The sequence below is a fragment of the Oryza glaberrima genome, chromosome 10 (genome assembly GCF_000147395.1).
Source record: "Oryza glaberrima chromosome 10, OglaRS2, whole genome shotgun sequence".
Classification (NCBI taxonomy): domain Eukaryota; kingdom Viridiplantae; phylum Streptophyta; class Magnoliopsida; order Poales; family Poaceae; genus Oryza; species Oryza glaberrima.
The window spans coordinates 10,943,752-10,965,046 of record NC_068335.1 but is presented as its reverse complement, the minus strand read 5'-3'; the positions used below and the strand labels follow the sequence as shown (position 1 = coordinate 10,965,046).

Genomic DNA, 21,295 nt, shown 5'->3' with positions numbered 1-21,295 from the left:
AAATTGATAATAGAGTGCAATTATTATTCTAATTAATAAGCGAATATAAAGTCATTACAGAGGTAGATAGTTCCTCTCAAACAATAAAAATCTAAGCAGCGGAAAATAAAATAACCAGCGCAGGCGTCTCCATCCCACAAGCAGCTTGACCAGGGCTACGCCTAATCCTCCATACCTTCAGCATCACTGTAGAACTTCTCCTCTGATGAATGATTGCAAGGTGAGTATATGACATACTCAACAAGCCACGCAGCAAATATGCAAATGCAGGGGATAGCAAAGGATGGCATAATAAAGTCTCATTTGCATAAATGGCATTTAATAAATACTTTAGAATTTAATAAAACAGTAAAGTATTTAATTAAACAGTATTAATCCAACACTATACAACATACCCGTTGGATAGGCCCAACCATTCTGAACAACCATTCCCAGCTGCACAGCTCTATCTCCAAACCAGGAATATACCATTCCAAACCAGGAGCTAAACAAGTTATTACCAATTACAGCATCATTTATTATGGTGAGAAGTGAGAGACTAATAACGAAAGACATTGTTAGACCCGCCCATAACCACGAGCACGGCTATTCGAATAGTTTTACTCTGGCCAGAGGTGTACCACTGTACCCACAAGATACAACCTCAACATCATGTCAACCATGCGTCGCGATACTTAACAAGTACCCGAATAGAGATTGTGACAATACCCTTCGCATAACACAATTCAAAGCAGTGTACCGTTCCTGGATCATAATCACCCCCCTTATAAACAAGGCATGGACTCCCCAGCGACCCCCGTGGGCATATCTCCGCCACTTCACAGTCTGGTGCTCTACAATGAACCACACTATACAAAAGGTAAAGCCGTTGCCCACGCTGGCTTGTGATTGGCACGGTTAATGTTTCACAACCGAAAATCGTGAACCGGTCCTTAATTGTCATGAGCACAACCATCAAAACCATGTGCTCACAACCCACCATTATCAAGTTTTAGTTGACAAATTAATTAATTAACCAATCACGATTAACCATCGTGAGCTATCATTAAGCCACCATTAAATAATAGTGAATCATTAATTATCCCATTTATATGAGCTAATGTCTCTAAGCATGATTAAGCATCCTAAGCACTTTAGCTAAAACCATATAATGTTCTAGCCAATCAAATTATTAACCAAGTGACAAAGAATAGGTAATCAATAACAAAAGGGCTATAACAAGGCAATAGGTTATTCCCACCCAATGACATTCAAAAATAAATGCATAGTTGAATAGAAACAATAGCTTTAAACGGGATCAACATGCTCAAAGGGTTGTTTGGGATCTGTGTGACTTGCCTTGCTGGCCTTGGAACTCTTGAAAATCTTCTCCTGCAAAATCGGACTCTCCGGGAACGTAGGAATCTAAGCATAAAAGAGCAAAATCACCAAAACAACACATAAACAATCATGAACAGTACATGTGGATATTTTTAAAATGTAGATCTCAATTTTAGAAAAATTTAGAGACTTGAACCAACTAAATCCGAGCTAAGATGAATTAGTTATGAATTTTTATAGATTAAATCGGATTAAATCATTTATATAGATTTTAATTGAATTATGACGCAATAAAGAATTATTTTGAAAAGGAAAAAAGGATTTATTGCGTCAGCGGGCTCGGGTTCACGGTGGACCGGGTGCACGGGACGGTCTAAGGAACGGACGGCCGAGATCGAATCGGTCTACCGCGGGTCTACGGCTGACGTCAGCGCTGACGTCACCACCGGCGGCGGCTCGGCAACTCACGCTCGCCGGCGAACAACGGCGCGGCGGCGCAAACGGAGGGCACCTACGGGTAGCGGGCGACGCGGCGAACTCACTGAGGGCTCGGACGACGGCGGACGGCAACGGACGGCGACGGCTGCGAGGTCGAAGCGGCGGAGGCGTTCGGGTCGACGACGATGGCAGTGCTCCGGCGGTCTTCGGCGGAAACAGAGGACGGGACGAGGACGGCGACGACTTGGCGATCCCGACGGCGGCCTTCCCGAGCGACAACGACGACCGGAGCGGCGGCGGCTTACGGCTGGACTCGCGGCGGCGACGGCGGCGCACGGGTTGTCGCGGAGGCGGCGCTACAAGCGGCGGCGAGCTAAGGCGAGGGTGGTGGCGGATAGAGGAGGTCCCGGGGGTCCTTATATAGGGGCTAGGGGCGGCGATGGAGGCCCACGGCGGCCGGCGACGGCGATGGAAGGTTTAGGGTTTGGGAAGAAAAACGAATCCGAATCGAGCTCGAATCCTACGATTTCCAAACGGAATTAGATGAAGTTTCTATAGGAGAAAAGATAGAGGAGATCAAGAGGATCATTTCCCCTCTACCAATTTAACCGGATCGGGAAAGGGGCGACGGAATTTGGAAAGGGCGGCGGCGACGACGCGCGGCTAAGGCGCGGCTGCGGCGGCGCGAGGTTAAAGATGGCCCTGACAGGTGGGCCCCACCTGTCAGCGGGAGAGAGGAGGGCGAGCGGCGGCTCGGCTCGGCGGGCTGGATGGGCCGGGCGCTAGCAGGCCGAGGAGAGAGGGAGAGACTTGGGCCGACTTTCGGCCCAAAGCCAAAAGGGAGATTTTAAAACCTTTTTCTATTTAAATTATGGGACTGTCTACAACTCAGTCGACAGAAAAAAGGTGTTCCAATCTGTCGAATTTTGTAGCCACAAAATCTGAATCAAACAGACTCAGATTTTTAACAACAAAAAATAAAAAAAAACATAGCAAACTAAATCTGAAAGGCTATTCATGGCTCATTTCTTTTGAGCCCAAATCCAGTCGATACTATGAGGGCCCAAATCCAAAAGAAAGCCCAAATACAAACCATGGCCCAAATAGATCAGATCAAAACAGACTAAAAAATCACGTGACCTTATGCCATATCGAGAAAACTTGACAAGCAAGAAGCAACTCTGCATAGTCACGTGATTCTGATCTATAAAGAAAAAAGCAACTTTGCTTCCAAGAAGAAATCACTTGGGGATTTTTACACACAAACAGATCTAACAAAAAAAAGAAGAGGGTGGAGATGGAGGAGAAGAATAAAAAAAGAAAAAGGAGATATAGAAAATCAAATAAAAAACACAAAGGATTTAAAGTCTGATTTCAAAAATCAGGATCTGAATATTCTGTTTATTTTTCTGAATCTTCAGTCGATTTTGAACTGTAAAAATTTGACAAGTTAAATTCACCAATATATAGATCACAGAATGCAGATTTGACTACACTTTACATAAACATCTGACAAATTTCAAAGTTGAACATATTTGACAAACTAAAAATTCAGAAACTCATGGTTGCAAGAAAAACATCAATCAATGTGTAAGAAAAACAAAAACATCATACGAAATCAAAATACACAGATTGTCAGGTAACACCATAACTTGGTCTGAAATTTCTTGAGTATTCACAGATTCAAATCGAAATGCAAAATATAAAATTTGATGCCAAAACTTTCACTGAACTGAAATATCTACGAGCATAATTTCAGACCATACTCTTCTCTGATTTATTTTAAGACACCGATATCTTGCCGTTTTAAGAGAATACAGATGCATCACAGAGTTAAAAATCACTATGAGGAGCTCTTATATTTCTGTAACCTCATTATCTCAAAACACAAAATAACTGCTGACAAAATAGTGTAGAGATGCAGAAAGTTGAGTTCAGTCACAATTTTATATTTTAGATATATTACTCTAGCAATTAATTAATAAGAAGCAAATGCAGATTTCAGAGCACAACTCTATCAGAAAATCATAATTCAAACACTAAACATTAGTAGCAGTATAGCTCTTTCCAGTACAGTCTCCAGGACATAGAGCTGAACAAAATGAATGAGACCAGCCATACTCACTTGCTCATCAATGTCAGAGACATAGATGGTCACAAATAAGAAGACAATTGTCTTAAGCCAACATATTGATTAGTTACAGGACAATTGTCAGGAAACTGTTAGATTGCAACCTAGCATCCTTAGGCAGCAATCAATTACAACTTCGGATTATTTTTTACTCTTCAAGGAATTCTAAATTCAGACCATAACTCACTAAGAATATTCAGAAAAAAGAAAAAAAATCATTGCATATCAACTGATTAGCAGGATAATAAAAAAAATTATAGTACGAAGAAAATCAGAAAAACATAATGCATTACAATCTAAAAATAAACTAAAAATTGCTACAAGTTGCCATAAAAATATTCAAATCACTATATTGAGAATATTCTGCAGCATTCTAAAAATTTGTTATTAAATTACAGTCATTTTGTACAAGAATTACATAAAACAGATACTGTAATTTCAATAGTAAAAGTATGTAACTTACATCTTGTAGACTTGAGACTTTACATAAACATCAAAGAATTCAGAGTATATCAGATTTAGGCATGGATCTAGAAAACTGCACAAAGTATATCTATATGTCAAAAAATTTATATTACTCATGGACTAACTGCACAAAGTTCTGGCAAATGTAAATCAAATTTCATATAGAACATATCAGATTTCAGAGTATATCAGATTCAACAACATTCAATTTTTTTCTTAAATTACAGTTATTTTGTATAAGAATTACATAAAACAAACACTGTAATTTCAATACTAAAAATATGTAACTGACATCTTGTAGAATTAAGACTTTATAGAAACATCACATACCATATTATCTTAAGATTCAATTGTCATGTGTGTTCTTAGGTTGAACAACATTATGGCATATGAATTTTGAAATGCATATTACTGCAGACCAAAGTAAATAACAACAAATTCAGAATTAAGACCACAACTCAATCAGTAATTCAAAATTGAGACATATTACTGCAGAGCAACTAAATATAAAAAAAATTGAAACCAATCCTATGGAGAAATTATGTCAATAAGAAAAATAAATAACTTCAATTCAAAGTAGATCAAAAGCACACACGATTCAGAAGTACAAAAAGTTGGAATCAAAACTCAAGAACATAAGAAATCCACAGGTACTACTTCCTCTGTCTCACAATGTACGTCATTCTAGCATTTTCCACATTCATATTGATATATGTATAGATTCATTAACATCAATATTAATGTGGGAAATACTAGAATGACTTACATTGTGAAACGGAGGGAGTAGTAATTTTTCTTGATTTGATCTTCTAATTATTCCTCTGCATTGTTTTCTTCTTCTGAATGTTGCAATTTAGATCCATGTAGTCACTGCAAAAACATATCTACTGAGTCACAGATTCCAGATTACTTTTTCAACAAAGCACATTCAGTATTCAGATTACAGCTACAATTCTGTTAACAAATCAAAAATCAAACAAAAACTTAAGAAATAAAACATCTGATCAAACTCAAAAGCAGTATAGTTGCTGAACATGTAGTACAATTTGTATAACCACAGTGAGGTCAACATTAATCAGTTAAAGAAAATCAAATTCAGATTGTGGTAATCCATGTAGTCACTGCAAAAAAAAATCTGCCGGATCACATATTTCAGATTAATTATTCAAGACCAAAACGAGATCAGAAGCACACACGATTCAGAAGCAAAAAAAGTTTGAATAAAACCTCAAGAACAGAAAAAATCCACGGGTACTAGTAATTTGTTTTGATTTCATCTTCTGATTTTTCTTCTTCATCATTTTCCTCTTCTGAATCTTGCAATTTAGATCCACGTAGTCACTGCAAAATCAGATCTGCTGAGTCACATAGTTTAGATTAATTATTCAACAAATAAGACAGTCACATAGTCACATAGTCCATGAAACCAAAAAGTTTAATCAGATAGTAAACTGATTGATTGAGGTATGAAATGATGCAAATTAAGGTCATGAAATTGACATCTAAACTAACCAATTAGGTACATTCACATTCACATATGTGAAGCAATTAGTAGTTGTAGTAGTACAACATGGACAACTACAAAAATAATCAGATAAATGATACAACTACATCAAGAAAATGGACAATTCACATATGAAGTTTAACTTCATAACAAAATTACAATCAATATATATAAGAATTACATAGAAAATTTACTGTAATTACAATATAACATTACTGTAATTACATATAAAAGTGTTTTCAATTTATAATATAATCTACCAATTAATGAAAAACCACAAATATAACATATCTGAGCAAAACCAAGTTAAAGAATAAAAAAATAATTAACCTTAGATGAAATCACCAGATCTGAGGCCAATCAACTAGAAATTAAAACAAATTTAACTAACCTTAGATGAAATCAGTAGATCAGCGCTTCAAACACCAAAACAAAACACAAATCCAGCAAATGCCTGCAAAAAAAAAAAATACAACATATGTATGAGATGGTGGTGGGCTTCCTCGTGACATCGTTGTGGGACACGGACATCGCCATCTCCACGGCAAAACTGCTCGTCAATGCACTGCTCATACAGAACCAGCAAAACTAACGCAGTGCTCAAACTCAACCACCCCCCAACTAATCGTCATCTACTCATGCAGCAACAGCGAGATGCAGCCGAAAATGGCAGTAGTGGTTGCAGGCTTGCAGCTGCTGCAAAGGGGGAGAAGGAAGCCGATCAAAATGAAAGCGCAAGCAGGGGAGCAAGTACTCACCGACGAATTTCCGTCGATGAGAACCTCCTCACCGGCACGTCGTTCCGGCGCCGCCGACGGCGCAGCGAAATGTCCTGCTCGACCGCGCCGAGAGATCGCCTCCCCTTCACGCCAACGAAATCCCGCTCTCCTCTCTCTCTATCGGCTTCTCTCTCTCCTCCGTTCTGTCGGAATCAACGAGAAGAATCAATAATGGTGGGACCCACAAAAACGGACAAAAAATCAGGCGTGGCTTTTAAAATTAAACAGCTCTTGTGGGACCCACATAGCCAAAAAAAAAAGGGCCAATAAAGCCCAGCCCAAAAGACATCAACGAAGTCCATCCCACAACCTGCACGAATCTCAAACAGATTGGATGGCCCAAAAAACGACAGATTCAACCATCAAATTTCTGTTCAGACATACAGCAATTCCGTTAAAGCATTCATGAAATGCAATTCCATTTATTAAAAATACTTCCTTGGCTCAAATAAATCCCAGAAAAATCTAGGAACTATAAAATCAAGTGAAGTATTTAATAAAATTTTATCTGGCCCACTTTAATATTAGAATTTATTATTTAAAATTAGATCTTTTCTTCAAGGCTTTTAAAATCATTTCTAATAATTCCATTTAAACCACAATTTGTACATTTGGGATTTTTTAGGGTGTGACACAACCTAAGTACCGGTTATTGGATCAAGATGGTTCCACTAATCTGACCCGTTAAGAGGAGGGAGTAACTACTCCCGGTAGTAGGAAATAGGTCTCCTATATACACACACACACCAGGTACCACGACCAAACTAAAAAAAATCCTTAGGCACGGTTGGTAAAGGCAAAGATGGTTTTGCCAGCCACGTGGCTGAGCTAACACCAACCGGGACTAAAGATTGGATCTTTACTCCCGTCTTTAGTCCCGGATTCTTCCTCCCGGTTCGCTATCCGGGAGTAAAGGGGGTTGCGAACCGGGAGAGATGAGCACTTCTCCAGTAGTGGTGGCACTTATCACTGATTGTTACATGAACTGCTAAAGTCGATAGGATCACACAAAAAAAATTGTATGGGAACTCTGCACTGCATATGATAAAAAACTCTGTATGTAAACTTCACTGAATCACAAAGTACTGTGCAAATCACAGACATGCCTGAAGGATCAACTAACCTGTGAAGGATCAGTAACTTTTCATCTCGTTGTTTGCCACAGGATACATCATGTTCACTAAATGAGTTGCATACAGGATTATTGCGTCATTTAATTTTGCTCAGTAGTTGGAATTATCTTGCAATGATTCAATGAACCAAATTTACTACTCAGAGTTTTCCCTGGTACAATAAAAGATACGAACACCAGTATGAAATATAAAGCTGTTGGATTGTTACAAAATAACATGAATAATCACAAAATGGAAAAGAAAGGAGCATAGTAGGAATTGCAGAGTTAGAAAAAAAAAGGGGGTATTTCTAGTGTTTATCCATACCGTTGAAGAAAATTTCCCCAATCGTTCAACAACACACACCGGTGGAGAAACATCTTTGGTCAGTCTGGCGAAATTCACAATAGTCCCGATTTCAATAAAATCCAGGACTAAAAATAATTTTTAGTCCCGGTTAATAAGGGCAACGAGACTATTTGATCTTTAGTCCTAGTTCATATGCTGTCAGGGCTTGTCAGGGCCCCCCGGATCTTTAGTCCCGGTTGGTGTCAACCCCTTCATATATATATGTCTCCTTCCTCCTCCATCCCGAGCCAAGCTTCAAAATTCTTCAAACAAGAGGGGAGGTCATGCCAAAATTTCTTATGAATTTATTTTGGTGATTATATACAAACCGGAGGTGCTAAAAGGTAGCAACTTCATCCTCCAATGTTTTTTTGTTCTCATGTTACATTTGGAGCTATGTTTCGTACACACTATTGTCTCTAAAACTTTGTTGGGAGTTGATGAGAGAGAAAATTTGTGTAGGGAAGAAGAATATATAGAAATTTTGTTTATTTACAATTTTATTAAAATGTTTTATAAAATAGTTGAGAAGGAAAATATATTCAAAATTAATCAAAAATAATAGAAAACAAACTAAATTGAAAATTGAAAGAAGTACAACACATTAAATATTAGTTTAAAACTTAAAAAATAATTTAAAAAGAATAATTTGTGGGATTATTTTATAATTATTCTATTAATAATGATATGTCATTATTATTGTATGATTGTTTAGTGGGTTTCACTTTCGTTGAATATTTTTACGATTTTTTTTCATTTCATGTAGATGGATAGGCAATGGATGTACACTGACCGGCGGTCGAAAGAGTTTATTGATGGCGTGCATTATTTTTTGAGGGTGGCCGATGCTAACAAGCATAAGGGTTTTATTTGTTGTCCATGCAACAAGTGCAAGAACCAGAAGGAGTAGGACTATTTATTTCCACTTGTTTGAGTCGGGGTTTGTGCCAAGCTATAATTGTTGGACATCGCACCGAGAGAAAGGGGTTCAAATGGAAGAAGATGAAGTGGAAGACAAGAACATTCCGGACTGGGCTCAATACGCGGGATTTGAAGGAAATAGAACTGGCGAGGTGGACGGGGATGCTGACGATAATGACGCTGTGGATGATCTTGGTCAGATGTTGCATGATGTCAAGGAGGACTGTGAAAGTGAAAAGGAGGCCCATAAATTGGAGTGTATGTTACAGGACCACAGAACGTCGTTGTACCCCGGTTGCGAACATGGGCACAAAAAGTTGGGTACCACTCTGAAATTCTTGCAATGGAAGGCAAAAAATGGTGTTAGTGACAAGGCATTTGGCGATTTATTGAAACTCGTCAAAAACATTCTTCCGGAGGTAAACAATTTGCCCGAGACAACGTACGAGGCTAAGAAGATAGTCTGCCCTCTAGAGAAGTCGACCACTTCGACGACTGAGCCGACCGCATCTTGCGTCCACTCAAAGAAGTCGAAGGCTGACCCATCTTTGCCCAGGGCGCCCTCCGCTCGCGCTCCAAGGTCAGTAGGGGCCAGCCGAAGTGTGTAGCAAGCTTGCTTGGAAGACTCAGTCGCTGGCACCAGAGCTTCGGCGGCGGCATCCGCCGACCCAAGCCAGGCCTCAAGGGAGTTAATCTTTTCTTCGGCCGCGGCGAGCTGCCCTTCCTGTTTGGCAGCCTTTTTATTCGCCCTCTCCAAGTCGGCGCGGAGAGATTTGTTCTCCCCCATCATGGACTTATTCTCCGCGTTCGCCTTCTTAACGATATCCGCCACGACTCGGCGTTCGTCTTCTTTATGGCGGAGGTCCTCTTCGGCCTTCCGGAGGCAAAGCCGGTACCCGTCCAGTCTGACTAAGGCAGACTGCTTAGTGCTGCAATGCGCTGCGAGAGCCAAGAAAACGGAAATAAAAACCGCTTAAGTACAGCAAGCGCAAAAAGCGGAAAAACCAAAAAGAGAGAGGGGAGGAATTATACCCGCACGAGTAGGCTCTCCGCAGCTGCACATCCTTCGCCGAACTCATTGAGCTCGGTGAAGGGACTAGGACCACCAGACGGCAAAATGATCTGGCAGACCCCATCGACGAAGGGGGCGATCTCCAATCGGGAGGCGAAGTCCACGGAGACAAAATGGGGCGTGGTGAGTGTCATGTCAGACACCGTCATTTTGATAGCCGGCGCCTTGTCGTCCCCCTGGCGACTTGTAGAAGGTGCCGTGCCAACCCCGTCAACACCGGAGACACTCGCCTCCGCCATTTGCAGTGCCCCAATCGGAGTAGCGGCCGTGGCCCAAGCACTGCCCCCGGTTGGTGCTTCGGCGTCGCTGGCAGGCGGTGGCGTTAAACATTTCCTTCGTGAAATCGAGCGCCACGACGCCGGTGAAGTAGGTGTCCCGTCCGAAGAGGCCTCGCTGTCGGAAAAGCTGACGGCAACTTGTACCACCCCACTCCTCTTCTTCCTAACCGCGGCACCCAGATTCGACGCTGAGCCGGCAATGGCCAGAAGCATGTTTGCACCGGCGATGTCCTGAGGACGTGTGGGCGAAGCACTAGAACCAGCCCTGGCCTTCGCCCGAACCGGACTAGGGGTGTAACCACGCGACCCGCCGTCGTTGTCAGACCCACCCTCCCTTTCGCCATCAACATCTTCATCCGCGTCAGTTTCGGCGGCATCCTTCGCAGTCCGACGGGTTCTCACTTGGCCACCCTTGGCGACGGCACGCTTTCACTTTTTTAACGTCCCAACGTCGTCGTCGACCTTTGCGGGGTTTGACTGGCTGGCTAGTTCACCGGCGTGAACACGGTTCGCCCTCCCGTCAGATTGCTGCTGAAGCAGGCGAGCAAATTCGGCGGTAGTCAAACCCCCGATCATCTTCGCTGCCTCGGCCTCGGCATCCTCCAACGAGCGAACTAGATAAAAAATGGTGAAAAGAAAAGTAAGCCAAATCATGCCTTGACAGTAGGTACAATGTCGAAAGAGGAAAGAGAAGCTTACGGTTGATGCTGGGGGGGAGCTCGAGGCGGGGAAGACCAAGCACTTCCTCATCCTCTTTAACGTGACCCCCAGTCGCGCGCGAGGGGGGAAGTTTGCAGCATGCAAAAGTGCTCAATCGGCGCGCGACCTTGCGAACGAGGATGAGCTGCGATTCAAGCGTGCCATCAACCTCTACATTTGGCTTGCTGACAACGGCGATAGGAAGGCGCTGGAAGCGAAGCCACTTCGCCTGGTCATCTTCGGCAGAGTAGGGGTTGTCGATATAGAACCACTTTTGCATCCAGTTGCGGTCCCAGTTTGCCATCGACGTAGGTACAGGTCACGCATCTGAGCGCTCTGGCCGAAGCATGAAGTTTACACTGCCGAAGACGGTCTTCTTCGGCCCTGCCAGCGTGTTGATGTCTTTAGTCGTCACACACGCCGTGAACAGGATGGCGAAAAGTTCCGCGGTAGGGGTGAACCCGCACGTCCGGCACATCCAAGCAAAAAACGGCTAACTTCGGGAACGCCGATGGACTAAGCTGGGGGAGTTTGACTTCGTACATCTCCAACACAGATGGTAGTAAGTCGTGACATGGAAGGGGAAGCCCAGCGGCGAAGACCACTGTTCGCCCGTCCCCGGGCGAAGGGACAACATCTTCGCCTGCGCAAGTCGCCTGGCGCTCCGCGAGGACGCCGGTGAGGACGAGCTCGGCTAGGTCGGCCTCCTTGACAAGAGACTTGCCAAGGTAGCACGACCAACCATCGCTAAGGCTACCAGGGTCTTCGCCAGTTGATTCGGCCTTGGCAGGCTTGTGAGGAGCTATTGGACCCGTGGCGAAAAAGATGGCGAAGACAAAGGGGGCAAAAAGCAAGAGCGAGAAGGCTAGGGTGGAGAGCGCGAGAGTTCAACGGCGGTAGAAATGAGAAGAGTGGGAGAATGACAGCGACCCGGAGCGGGGTTATATAACCCGATCGCGCGACGGTTCGACTCCCACCCAATCACAACCTGCCACGTGTCTAAGGGTAGGCAAAACGATAAATTCCCATCGGGCCGGGCCAAGCAAGTAGAGGGCCAAAATAAAGAAAATAGACCGGCCCATCAAGCTCATTACTATTCACGAGAATCCCAATACACTCAACAATTTCGCCAATAATAGGCAAAATAAGGAAAGAACATTGATCGCCAGATCCGCTAACGCAAAATGCTAGACCTTTTTGCAGTTACAAGACACAGGTTTCGGTAGGAACATCGTGTCACGCCCAGAAATTCACAAGTAATTTATGAACTAATTTGTGCATTAAAACCCTCGTCCAGGAAACAGCCGAGGTACACAAACTGACAATTTAATATACAGATTCATCAAAATAACTAAAACGATAAATACTTACATAAGAGGCACTTATCCTCACCATGAAGAAAACTGCAGCGGAAAATAAAATCTAGCGAAGCTTCAGCTCCACGCCCACAGGCAGCTCAACTGGGATCTAAGCCAAAGGTCTTCTCCTTCTGGACCATTTTTCTTCAACTGACGTTTGATGATTATTGCAAGGTGAGTACATGGAATACTCCGCAAGCCACACAGCAAGTATGCAAGTGCACATGGATACCAAAGGATGGCATAATATAGGGTTCATTTGCGAAAGCAGCATTTAGCAAAGAGTTGAGAATTTATAAAATAGTAGAGTAATTAATCATCCATATTAATCAACACTGAACAGCGCACCCATGCTGCACAGGCCCAACCAACCTTGAACAACCAACCCCGGTCGTACAGATCAAACCTCCAAACCAGGAGTCAAATTAATTATCACATTATTAACATTAATGACTAGTGTGAGACTAATCACGAAAAACATTGTTAGACCCGCCCATAACCGCGGGCACGGCTATTCGAATAGTTTTACTCTGGCCAGAGATGTACCACTATACCCACAAGACACAGCTCCACAACATGTCACCATGCGCCTCAATACCACCACGATACCTTGGAAAGGAACTGTGACAATACCTCTCACACAACACAACTCACCACAGTGCACCGTTCCTGGATCATAATCTCCCCCTCAAAACCAGAGGCAAATGGACTCCCCAGCGACCCCCACGGACTTCTTGCTGCTTCACAGTCTGGTGCCCTGGAATGAACCATGTTATACAAAAGGTAAAGCCGTTGCCCACGCTAATTTATGGTTGGCACGGTTAATGTCTCACAACAGTAGCTCGCGAACCGGTCCTTAAGTGTCATGAGCACGAGCTTCAAAACCATGTGCTCACAACCCACCATTAATCATATTTTAATTATCAATTAATTATCATAACACGATTGACCATCGTGAGCTACCATTAAATATAACCATAAGTAATACTGAAGCATAATTTATCCCATTAATAAGCTAATGTTTCTAAGCACGGCTAAGCAACTATAAATAACATCTAGCTGAACCAATCCAATATATAAGGTCCATGCTAGTCAAATTATAACCCATAGGAAAATAAAGTCATCTTCGGCCATAATTAAATGGGAAAGGCTCACCACCCGATGACATTCTAAAATAATGCATAAGTTGAAATAAAACATTAGCTTTAAACAGGTTCAACATGCTCAAAGGGTTGTTTGGGATCTGTGTGACTTGCCTTACAAACAAGCGTCTTCAATTCGTCTTCAGGAACTTTTCCAACGAACGAATGATCCTCCGAAACAATGGAAAACTAAACCTAGAACGCAAAATGAGAAAAAACACTAATAAAAAACAAATAAATGGTACAATTAAAGTTCATATGGGTAGAGCTTGAATTTAGATGAATTATGAGACTTGAACGACCTCATTCCGACTTCATATGAATTAGTTATGAATTTACAAGATTCAATATGATTTAGCCTTATACAGAAAAGGAATTACGATTTATTTGGAAAGGAATAACAGCCGCTCACGTCAGCTATGACATCATCGCCGGCAACGCACCGGACCGCAAGGTCGCAGGCGCTAGGAGGCTTGGCCGGGCTATCCGAGAACACCAACGCGGAGAGGACGACGAGATGAACTCACCGAAGGGCGGCACGACCACGGACAACGACGGGAGATAGCCGGCGATGAGTGGTACGGCTGAAGATGGATTAGATCGGCTTCACGGAGGTGGCTGCCGGGCTTCGTTTTGGTGCTGCGATGCCACCGGAGGAAACAGCGAGGTTCGGCGACCACGGGAGAAGCGGCAAAGCTTCGCCGGAGATCAAAACATGGCGACGGCTCGGCCTTCACGGTGACGGCGACTTCCGGCGGGGTTCGGCGCAAAAGAACGGGTGGCCGGGGTAGCTCTCACCCTTGCAAAGCCGATGGAAGTGGCGGCACAAGTCGGCGACGACCAGAGAAGTGGAAGACGGCGGCTGGAATTGGTGGCGACGGTGGAGAGAGAAGGTGAGCGTGGCGGCGGCTCTAGGGCTAGGGAAAAACTCGGGAAAAAGAGGGAAACCGAAGAGGAGGCCGAGGGGCTGCTATTTATAGCCAAAGGAGGAGGAGACCGGCTCGGATATGGGAAGAATCGACGACGGATTAGTTAGGGTTCGCCGGAAAAACGGAGCTTGAAACCGCGTCGAATTCACGCGATAAACAACGGTATTCAAAGGGGTTTCTTAGGGATAAGGTAGAGGAGATCGAGGGGAATCCGTTTTTGCAACCAATTTTGTAAACGGAGCACGGGATGCACCGGATCGAGCGGAGGAAGCGGCGGCGCACACACGGCTCGGGCTCTGTATGGCTCGGCTGGAGGAGGAAGAAGGTACTGTAGCGAGGGGACGCAAAGTAGACTTTTCCTGGGCTTCCTTTTCCTTACTTGCTTGGCCCGATTGCTAGAGGGACGACAACTGGACTTCGGCTAAGAGAGAGGGAGAGAGGAGAGGAGTGGGCTGAATTCGGCCCAGACAAAGAAGAGGAATTCTAATTAACTTTTTAATTTAGATAATCACTGAAATGATCTTTCATTTATTAGAAATATTTCTAATGCTCCAATAATTCTGGGAAAAATCCAGAAAATACTTGGACATTAAAAATATTTAATACAATTTTATCTATCTCAACTTAATGTTCAAAATTTTCATAGATTTTATTCACACACTTACTTTAATCATTAAGTAGTTTTGAAAAATTTATTTTTTACAACGATTTATAATTTAGCGATTTTCAGGGTGTGGCACATCGGCCGAAAGGGGGCGCCTCATGATATACCACACGATTTGCACGGTCTCGGCCGAAGGTCCCTACTCACCCTTGCCCGTGAGGGGCTTGTTGGAGGTATACCACGGGGACCTTCGGCCGGGCATACCGAAACCAAGGACATAAGCAAAGGCGCGGGCCAGAGGCAAGCGACGAAGGTCGAAGAGACAGCATAGGCGAAAGCCACACGGCGAAAGCCGTGGCATGGAGTTTACAAGCTTCGCCGAAGATAGACCTTGCCGGAGGGACATACGGTTGAAGGCCGCCAGGCGAAAGCCTTGCCACGAAGGGCACGGGTTTCGCCGAATATAGGACCTCACCAAGAGAAAGCCCAGCGGGCCGACACGCCTTCCAGAGGCTTCGCCAAGGATTGGGCTGAGTCGCTTTACCCATTAGGAGTCCATACAAGCAAAAGACACTGTATGCCCATAATGATGTCCCTATCATAAGAGCAACCATGTAAATTCCCCTGTAAAGCCTAAACCCTAAACGGGGAATCTGTAATAGGGCTATAAGTAGCCCCCTAGGGCCATGTAACTGGGGGATCTGAAAAATTTTTACTAAGCAATACAATTGTCTTTACTTTCAACCACTATTGAGAGAACCACGTCTTTCGACGTGACGCAGTTGTCGAATCGACAACATGCATATGATGTATTCAAACATATATATGCATAGTTGATGTGACCACGGCTACTATAGATACAACCATTGCTCACATCATGGATGCACAAGATGATAACAAGAACAAGTGCTCCACGTGCTGGAATCCCATTCGGACACCTGCTACACTGCTGACTTCAAATAGCCGCCAAGTCTGCATATGACCTCCGTTTTCGGCCCGTGAGTACTTGATGGAAAGACCACGGAGTCCTCTTTCCAACGGATCCAGCCTCATCACCAAATTCCATCCAAGTCATCCGCGGATGAACAAACAAGGTGTTGCATCACCTGTCATGGGCTTTTGGGCTTGTAACTTCGTTTGGGACCCCGGCCTAAGTGGGGCCCAAGTGGGGTGCGCCCCAACCAGGTGGAGCATGACCCTAGAGTGCCCTTGGTCATCCTCCTATCTCTTTAAATAGTTAGGTACTCCTTCAGGGTTTCTCGGGTTTTGTTTAGATTAAAGTTTAGCTTTGCTACTTTGCCGTGTAATCCCGTGAACGGTTAGATCGCCGGTTTGCTCGTTACGGAACCCCAAACTTATCATTTGTATTTAATTCCTATCTGCAATTTAGATTGCTTTTATCTTGTTCTTACTTGTTTCTTCGATTTGCTTGCAGGAATAAGGTTGATCTGCATCGGCTAAATCAACAAACCACGGAGAAGTGTATCGATCGCTAAGGCGCAACACAACAACGTCTAGTACGGTTGTAGTCGGGTCGTCAACGTTTCTCCCAAATCGTAGTTATCATCAACTCACCGAAAGATCGGGCCAATAATAGCCTTGAGTGTCTCGAGTGGAGCTCAGGGTTCATCAGGTGGTATTAGAGCTTTCGTTGCTCAGTGAGTTTTTATCTACCCATAGCCAGAAAATTGCCAGATAAAAAAAGTTGTATCATTTACCTAGCCATATTGTGCCATTGCATTGTTCTTTTCAGTTTTTGCTTTGTTGAATTTTGTGTTGCATCGACACGTCGTGTTGCTGGTCGTAGCATCTATTTCGTTTATAGTTTCGAGTTCTGGTCACGTTATGTACCACAGTCGTCACCCCCGCCGTGTCTTTGTTGTCGTCGGGACCTAGAAAAAAGGAATCGTCTTGTTGTCGGGGTTTCGTTTTTCTAGTTTCCATAAGTTTTTGGCGGTCGGTTTTAGAGTTGTTGAGTTGCATATAAGGTTGCTGAGTTGGTCGTGTTTCTGTTTCGGCCGTGCTTGTGTTCGTGCACGAGAGTAGCAAAGTTACAAAATCATTTTTTGGAAGTATGCAAGTTAGATCTAGAAAGAATTAGTAGATTGGTTTGGTTTCTATTTGGGGCCACGCAGAAGAGGTAAAAAGGAATCGTTTTCCTTCTTTCAGAATTTTCACCGAGTCCCACCCCCTTGCATGCGGCATTCCTTCCTCGAAGTCCGACTCCCTCCAAATCACCTACATCACAAAGTGTGAGTCGTGTCAAACACCTTGGTGTATTTTTGTTTGGTGTCAGTTTCGAGATCTGTTTGGAAAAATGGAACCGACATAAATTCAGCATTCAATTTTTGTATAATTTTTAATTTTGGTTTGGACTTTTACATTTGAGTCCCAGTAAGTTTTATATTTACATTTGAGTCCTTGTAATCTTGCATTAAGGTCCTTGTGTTGGTTTTGGTTAAAAAATCAAAAAAAAAAGAGAGAGAAGAAAAGGCAGAAAGGTGCATAAAAAATAAAAATAAAAGCCGCACCAAAAAAAAGAAAGAAAAGAAAAAGAAAGAAAGAAAGAAAGAAGGCAAAGAAAAAAAAAATCAGTTGTATCTTTGAGTTCAGTTTCATATATCAGTGTGTGCTTGAGTTGTTTCTGGTGTTATCTTGTGGTATCGTTTGTGTCTAGGCTCGCGTCTCTAGTACGTTCTAGCCTAGGACCAGCATGGTACTGACTTTGAACAATTATTCAACTTTGCATTCTCTGATTTGAACCATTGCTTTCCTTTGCTACATATTTAAGCCTACCTAGAGCTCCACAGAATTGATTGCAGCCGTACAGCAAGTGTTTGCCAAGGCATCGATACATCCAAACTCCATTGGGGTGCTTGGTTGAGTCGGTGTACGTCACCATTCCGCTTGCTTTGGTAAGAACTTGTAAGAGCTTGGTTAAAAGCTTAAGTGTGTGTGTGTGTGTGATATTTCAGCTGCCACTACCTAGTAGTTGATAGGAGCGTGCATATTCTTGTGTATGTTTCTTGTTTGCTACTAACCATGGCAGGATTGCGCAAGGGGAAACGAGATGGTCATGCTCAACATCAACTTCTTCACCATCAACGAGATATAGCGACTTCTTCACGCATTGCATATGAGGTACATGATAATGATCTTGCAATGGTAGAATCTAAATTGCTAGTTTTTTATGGTAAGTATGATTCTGTTGCATATATTGATTGGGAACTAGCAGTAGACAATGAATTTGACAAATATGATTTTTCTGATGCTCAAATGATTAAGGCTGCTAGTAATAAGTTTACCTCTTCTGCATTATTTTGGCGGAGTTATGTTAGTAATAAACCTAAAACTTAGGATGAATTCAAAACCATGATGAGAAAACGCTTTGTGACATCTTATTACAAATGTACTCTTCGGGAGAAATTAGAACATCTGAAACAAGGTGATAGAACTGTTAGAGAGTACATTCATGAATTTAAGGTCTGTATCATCTACAGTGGTCTCAAAGAGTGCAATGAAAGTACAATGCGTAGATTTTCAATGGGCTTAATTCTGAAATTCAGGTTTTGCTTGATAATGTGACATATAATCATATTGGGCACCTATTCATGCTTGCTCGTAGCATTGAGACTCAGATCATATCAAATGCGAGGAAGCATGAATAATGTGATTTATCTCCTATTTCTGAATCTCCTATATCCTTATGCAATGATGATGTGCAAACATTGGAGGAGCAATCTTTTGTCTCTCCTGTTACTAACGTTTTGCAGGGAGTTCAGTTCATTCAACGAAAGGAGGAGAATGGTGTACTTGAGAAGGAGGATGAAGCACCTGCGATGTCTGAAGAAAGTTTGCAAGGTAAATTAAATGGTGCTGAGATAAATGAATGTGAGTATTCTCAAGCTGAGCTACACATGTCCACTTTTCATGCTATAGTAGAGCAACCATTAGTGGAACCAACTACTGAGATTCCTTTGTCGCAAGTTGATTTGTTTGTTGTTCCTTGTGATAAAGAAGAGTTGTGTGAAAATGCTTCACTTATATCCATGCCACAACTAGTGAATGAACATGCTATTCCTACTGTTAATTCTTACTGCGTTGATTTTAAGCATGCTGTTCACATTGCTAATGAAGTAGAGAAGCGTGAATTGAGATCTTCTTTAAATACTTTGGGCTATGTTCAGTTTGATGATTTTTGTGAGCTCGATAATTTGAATGAGAAATTATTTGCTAAGTCTCATTTGCCATGTCCAACCAATGTTATATTTCACATCTTTGGCGAATATAATGATCTTGGAATATATTCTGAGCATAGAGTTTACATCTACTCAGATTTAGAACTTCCTACACATGTGGATAAAACATGCAAGCTAGAAAGAAATGTTATTGCTAACCAAATTGTCTCGAGTTTGCCTTGTTGTGATTGGAAGAAACAGGTTGTTTTAAATGGACTACGCGAAGAGCACCATATGGAAAAACCGAGGACGGTTTTCTGTGAAGAAGGGGAGGATGATGTGTCCACGGCTACTACAGATACAACCATTGCTCACATCATGGATGAACAAGATGATAACGAGATCAAGTGCTCCACATGCTAGGTACCCCTAGAGTGCTAGGACGCAAAGATGATAACGAGATGACCAGGTGGAGCACGACCCTAGAGTGCCCTTGGTCGTCCTCCTACCTCTTTAAATAGTTAGGTAACCCTTCAGGGTTTCTCAGGTTTTGTTTAGATTAAAGTTTAGCTTTGCTACTTTGCCGGTAATCCCGTGACCGGTTAGATCGCCGGTTTGCTCGTTACGGAACTCCAAACTTATCATTTGTATTCAATTCCTATCTATAATTCAGATTGCTTTTATCTTGTTCTTGCTTGTATCTTCGATTTGCTTGCAGGAATAAGGTTGATCTGCATCGGCTAGATCAACAAACCACGGAGAGGTGTATCGATCGCTAAGGCGCAACACAACAACGTCTAGTACGGTTATAGTCGGGTCATCAATGTTTCTCCCAAATCGTAGTTATCATCAACTCACCGAAAGATCGGACCAACAACAGCCTTGAGTGTCTCGAGTGGAGCTCAGGGTTCATCAATAGTACATCAGTACAGGCAGCAAGCAGCACAACCAAATAAAAAAATGAAAAAATATCTTTAGTCCAGGTTGGTAAGATGGCTGAGCCGGCCGCGTGGCTCAGCCGTCTTTAGTCCTAGTTGGTGTTACTAACAAGACTAAAGATGGATCTTTAGTCCCGGGTATTTCAACCAGGACTAAAGATCGCCATCTTAAGTCCCGGATTTTCCCTCCCGGTTTGTAACACGGGACTAAAAAGGGTTGCGAACCAGGACAGATGTGTCTTTCTCCATCATCTAAACGATACATCCATTTTTTAAATTTTTTATACAAGAGTATAACAAAATGGTGAACAGTATGATTTCGTGAAACTTTACGACTATAATACCAAGGTTTTTTACCACATGCCTAAATTCATGTGGTTTTCTGTAACTTGGGCCATAACAGGTGAAGGTTTATTTTTATTCATTTATCTATAAAATAAGTGGAGTTTTATAAAATCTACTATTTTTTCAGAAACTTTTTGTTTGTTTGTAATGTACTCCCTCCCTCCGAAAATAAGTTTATATCTAGTTATTAATATTCAAATTGCTATGGAGGAAACATATATAATGAGAGGGCGCTTTGGTGTTTGGTGGGAGCTTGTAAGCTCCAAGAGCTGTGTTGACGCGAAAAACACACACTGGCCTGGGAGATCTGCTTAGCTCCACTGCAAGTCCAAAGGTTGATGAGATGCGGGCGTGCCAGTCAGTTTGACCCTGTAACTGACAAGATATATAAATAGCAGATCAATGAGCCGATCGGCTGACAAGCCGATAGATTAATTCCAGTCGATGCCGATACCAGCCGATAGCGATAGGGATCTAAGCTATCGGCTATATGGTTGATGTAGAATCTGACACTTGATGTAAATACCAATATAAAGGCAATCAAATGATGATAATGCAAGCAAGCAATAAAATAATCCAATAGAAACCAATCGGCTAACAATGATATGATAGAACAAGTACTGATCCGAAGATTAAAGCATACATCGGTTGGAGGTCCAATGTCATAAAATCCACAAATTAGATTAAATAGTGAAATCTTTGTTATCATCGGCTAAATCCAACTTATATGCAAT

At 42.6% G+C, this 21,295-nt stretch overlaps 1 long non-coding RNA gene across 8 annotated transcripts; it reads right to left on the bottom strand.

The window, feature by feature from the left end:
- Nucleotides 1-213: 213 nt before the first annotated feature.
- LOC127753436 (uncharacterized) lies at nt 214-6,806 on the bottom strand. Of its 8 annotated transcripts, XR_008012556.1 has the most exons (6): nt 6,617-6,806; nt 6,250-6,312; nt 5,582-5,695; nt 5,121-5,224; nt 4,353-4,427; nt 215-1,404 (listed from the first exon to the last, which is right to left on the bottom strand). It is a non-coding gene; the product is annotated as an uncharacterized LOC127753436 (long non-coding RNA). The 8 variants fall into 8 exon arrangements; XR_008012555.1 differs by having other exon boundaries at nt 5,121-5,695; XR_008012554.1 differs by lacking the exon at nt 4,353-4,427.
- Between the last annotated feature and the right edge of the window lie 14,489 nt (nt 6,807-21,295).